We start from the raw sequence: 5,551 nt of genomic DNA on the forward strand, positions 1-5,551 counted from the left end.
TGATGTAGATGCATGAAAAGCAGGTTCATAATTCACAGCTTTAGAGGATCCAAATTCGTCAAGCTCAAAAGCAGATAATTTACCAACTAGGGTATCTCTATTGAAAGAAGTATTAACCATTGTTCTCAATTCATTAATTGCAGTAGCCTTCATCTTATAAGCCGGTGGTAAAGATATCATAAGTTTAGAAACCATCTCATCTTCACTCAGAGTTCCACCACAACATTGAATTCCCATAACAATTTCATTTACCCTTTCCATGAATGTAGTAATCCTTTCATCTTCTTCCATCATCAAGTTTTCATATCTCACTCGGTAACCATCAAGTTTAGAAATCTTCATAGTAGGGTCACCTTCATTAAGATTCTCCAGCTTGTCCCATATAGCCTTTGCAGATGATTTGTCAATTAATCCTATTATTTGCTGATTAGAAAGTGCACACAAGAGGGCTTCTCTTTCTCTACAATCATTCTCAAGCTCCTTATCAAAGTTTGTCGGAGGAGGGTTTCCAAATGCCGGATTATATGGTGTAACACCATTCTCTGTAATCTCCTAATTCTCCTTACCAAGGCATCTTAGATGAGTCTCCATTCGAATCTTCCATACTCTATAATTTGTTCCATCAAGCCTAGGAACATCTCTCTTAAAGATAGAAATAGATGAAATAGATGAGCTTGAACTATAAATCACCATAGGATCTTCCTCAAGCAATTAAGCTTCTGCAAAGAGGACTAGAGCTCTGATACGAATTGTTAGATAATTCAAATAACCAGAAGATAACTGAGAAGGGTGGGGGGGTGAATCAGTTGTCACCAAATTACCGAAACCTTAAGCAATTAAAACTTTAATACTAGAACCCAAAAGATGCATAAATCAAATACCAAAATAGAAAATAAACCAAATACACATAAACAATAATCAAAGAATAAATACCATCCACATGACACAAAGATTTGTACGTGGAAAAACCGATAAAGGGAAAAACCATGGCGGGAAGCTTGCCCACAATCAAATAATACTTCTGTAGTAAGTATGTGATTACAATTGAGGGGCCTGCACTTGCAGGAAGGCCAACAACCTAGAGCACACTACCCATCACAAAAGGAGTCTCACTGACTACATAGAAATGCAGACTACAATCCAAAGGAAAGAATGAACTACAAAGATATCATCTCCTATGTGTGAATACAGTTTTGGTTAATCTCAATATCGGAGGACTAAATCCTCTTACATAAACCCAACTTGATCACCAATGATCAACCAAATCCTCTGCCTGAATGATTATTACACTATTTGCTTCTTACACATCCATATCCCTTACACTTATCATCTATAATAAGATCTTACATAATATATATACAAACCCTCAAACATAGACAATAAGATCGGCCACCAGACAATAAAATAATTACATAATTACAAAACATGTCAGCCAGAGACCAAACAAATAATATCCAACCCATAAGACATCCGGGAAACACATCGAGAAGTCCAATCCACACGTTACATTAAGTCGGTCCATAACCTAGATAATACCAGGACCCAATATAGGTCAACACACGCTAAAGTAATGATCCCAATAAACCAAGTCTCGAATGTGATCACCATCAACATCCTGAATCTCTACTAGAAGCTGCACCAACACCACTTATGCATAACATCAAAGATATTCAACAAAGCTCTGCCAGTGAAACCCTCGTCGGAACAACAAACCAAGCCTACCAGTATATAGGATAGCATCCAATCACGAGATCAAAACCAACTGACTGAACATGAATCTAAGTAGCATAAATAAGCCAATTCCATAACCCAAAAATACTAGAGCATACCGAATCATCCTGAAGATCATGATGATCCAACCAGAAACCAAACATCTTACCGAGACCAAAAGGATACCAGTAAAGCAACCAAAATAGCTAGAGTTGACATCAATGACAAAACATCAATGCAACACATCCAATTCCTCAATTGACCAACACAAAGGATCCTTGCACAACTTCTATCAAATGACTACAATCATCACTTATGTAGAAGTGATATTCTCTTGCTATCTTTCTATCCTACTTCATGCTATCATGTGCATGCATGAATGCTATGTGTACAAAAATAGTAACTTGTTGAGAGTGATAATATTGGTATTGCACTTTATTTTGAGGTTGTAGCGTATAATTGTTCACAAAATCTATAATAGAGATGATGGTACCAAGGGGAAATGTATCCTTACATATCTTGAATTTCTCATCCGACCACCATGCTCTATGTGTATGCATTATGTAGTCATAAACTAGTTTCTCCTTAAAAGTACTCATAAACTCTACTACAAGTATATCTTGACTCACCAACGCACATCTCTTCAACTCTTTTCCATCTTTAACCCCATATGTGATTGACTTGTATTTTCCATAAGAAGCTACTTTCTTTCCAATTTCATGTCTACTCTCTAAATGTATACGTCTTTGCAACTTTTGCAAACCACCACATGTAACACATGAACCTTTCAAACATATCATCTTATAAAAGGTGCAACCATCATCTCTTTCACATAATACACTTGAAATAAAGTCTCTTGATGACTTTGAAGGTACTTGTATACCACAATCCTACAAAACATCATTAGTGTGAAAAGTACAACATATATGACGATATATATCATAATGCATGGAAAATTCAATATGCATTATACAACAACATGTAGCACATGCATTCTTTATTTGAACATAAAAGGGTTTTTTCATTTCAAATTTTTTTTGACTAATTCTTATTTGAGGATAGGTTTGAATGAATTTCTCATAAAATTGAGTTTGAGTACTCTATTGATTTCTTGATCCAATTTTCCTTCTAACAACATCTCTTTAATTGGGTCAAACTCTTGTGTTTTCATGCCAAAATTTTTGAATTAATTGTCTCAATGCATTGACAACAACCTTATCTTTCCATGGAAGTCTACTCGAAAATTCCCAAAGAGAATTATTGTCAGGATCCTTAATTTTTTCATGCCTCCCTAAGGCATGGTGTAGTTTTGTTCTACTTATCTTTAATGACTTACTTGTTTTGCTTATTAAATGAGACTTTTTAGTTTTATTTCTCATTATGGCTGACGTAAGAACATGTCGAGTAACGTTTGCATCTTTAGAGCGTGACGTTAAACCAATTGCTTGATATACATCAAAGAAGTTTCTTACTATAGTTATTTCACTATTATTTTTAGATGATCTTATGTCTATAATTTTCATTGTCTCTCTAAAATTGAAATTATTTACCATTTTAACAATTAATTGGCATCTTTCAGTTTGATTTAAGCTCTCAAAATAATTTTTCCATACTCTATTAGCCATTCTTCTACAAGTGTGTTCCGAATTTTTATTGAGCATTGACTTCAAAATATTTTCATCAATGTCAATTATATACTTTGGTTTTCTAAGATTAATTCTAGGAGGTGTTAATATTGGTTCATGTTTTTGGCTTGCATTAAATACATTTTTTTGATAATTGATTATCACTTGTTCTTGGTTTGCATTCAATTCATTTGATCCATGTAATTGAGTCAGTGTAGATTGTGTACCTTCTCCTCCCATTTTTCTCATTTCACATAGTCTTTTCATGCACTCATTCAATAGTTCCTCGATTGTTCCTTACCATCGTTAATATGAATTCTTCTAAATAACATCTATATGTTAGTAAATATTATACAAATTGCGTTAAGTGAAAAATTATGATGACAAACTATTGCAAAACCACAAAGATCCAACCATAACAAACCCTAGTCCTACAATAAAACATTCACGATACACCAATGAAGATACCTAAGAACATGCAAATTAACAAATTGAACAATAATACCATTCACATGCCAAGTAGGGTTTTAATCTCCATTGTCTCCTATCTCCATTGATCTTGTTTGATATATTTACCCTCAAATTTTGTATGTGCACAAGAGCTCAACAAAGAACATATTGTGGTTGTGAAGTCGCTTGATTGCATAAAGTACTGATTAGGGTTCATAATGATGAACAAATCATCTTATATAGAAGATGCTTTAGAAGATGGAGGGATAAGATTAAGAGGTGAAAAAATAAATGGTCGGCTAGGATTAAAGGATAGGTAGAAGAAATAATAAAATAATGAAGGGGGTAGGTAGAGGAAAATTAAGAGATAAATGACAAGTGTCATGAAGAGAAAAAGCTAATGAATTAAATAAATAAATAAATAAAGATTTATTTGATTAATAGAAGAAGTTAGAAATATTTATTTAAATGAGGAAAGGGCTAGAAGAGGCTAAATGAATTGATTAAATAAATAAGAATTCATTTAATCAATAGAAGACTTAGGATAGAACAATTAAATAGGACAATTTTAGGTGTCTACACAAATTAAACAAACAAAACATTTCAAAAAACTATGAAAATCATTGAATTTGACAATCAAAAGTATAAAATAAACAAAAAAACATTGAAAAATCAAACTAATTATGCATTTCAATTATTTGAAATCATATAAAATAAAAGTAATCTTACATTGTCTGAGAATGTTGCAGGTGGAGACACAATTAAAGTGGGCCCTTCACCAAAAAATGTGTTTTTTTGTCTATTATGAAACCAACTATAGTGAAAAAAACTCGATCAAGGTATTAACACTATATACAAAGAGAGAGGGAGAGTGTTGCAACGTCTATAGTGACCAAAACTCGATCACAGTTTTGACACTATAGACACAGAGACAAAGGGAGTCTATAGTGACCAAAACCCTATTGGGATTTTGACACTATAAACAAAGAGAGAGTGTTGCAACATCTATAGCGACCAAAACCTGATTGAGGTTTTGACACTATAGACAAAGAGAGAGGGAGAGTTTATAGTGAACAAAGCTTGATCGAGGTTTTGACACTATAGACAAAGGGAGAGTGTTGCAACATCTATAGTGATAAAAACCTGATCAGGTTTTTGACACTATAGAGAGAGAGACAAAGAAGGGGAAGGGAGAGGAGGGAGAGAGTTTGAGTGAGAGATAGAGAGTGGGAAGAGAGAGAGAGGGGGGGTTGAGAGAGATAAAAAAAATAGAGAGGGAGATAGAGTTTGAGTGAGAGAGAGAGAGGTTGAGAGAGAGATATTAGGAGAGAGGGGTTGTGAGGCAGAAAGAGAGAGAGGGGGAGATAGAGTGAGAGACAGTGTGTGTGTAAGAGAAAGAGAGAGGGAGAGAGTGAGAGAGAGAGCATGAGAGAGAGAGAAGGAAGATATATGAATTTATACATATATGAAAATTTGTATGTCTACTATATGAATATATGTATATCTACATATAGAAATAATGTATATATACATTTATGAATATATATATATATATATGAACATATGCATGTCTACATATATGAAACTATATATGAATATATGTATGTTTACATATATGATTATTTAAATGAACATAACCCAGTCGGGTTTTTAATGAATAAAACGCCCAATCAGATTCTAAACAAATAAAAACCTGATTGGGTTTAAATAAAAAAAGCCCAATTGGGTTATTTAAAAAATAAAAGTCTGATCAGGTTACGACTTGT

The sequence above is a fragment of the Cryptomeria japonica genome, chromosome 4 (assembly GCF_030272615.1).
Source record: "Cryptomeria japonica chromosome 4, Sugi_1.0, whole genome shotgun sequence".
Taxonomy (NCBI): domain Eukaryota; kingdom Viridiplantae; phylum Streptophyta; class Pinopsida; order Cupressales; family Cupressaceae; genus Cryptomeria; species Cryptomeria japonica.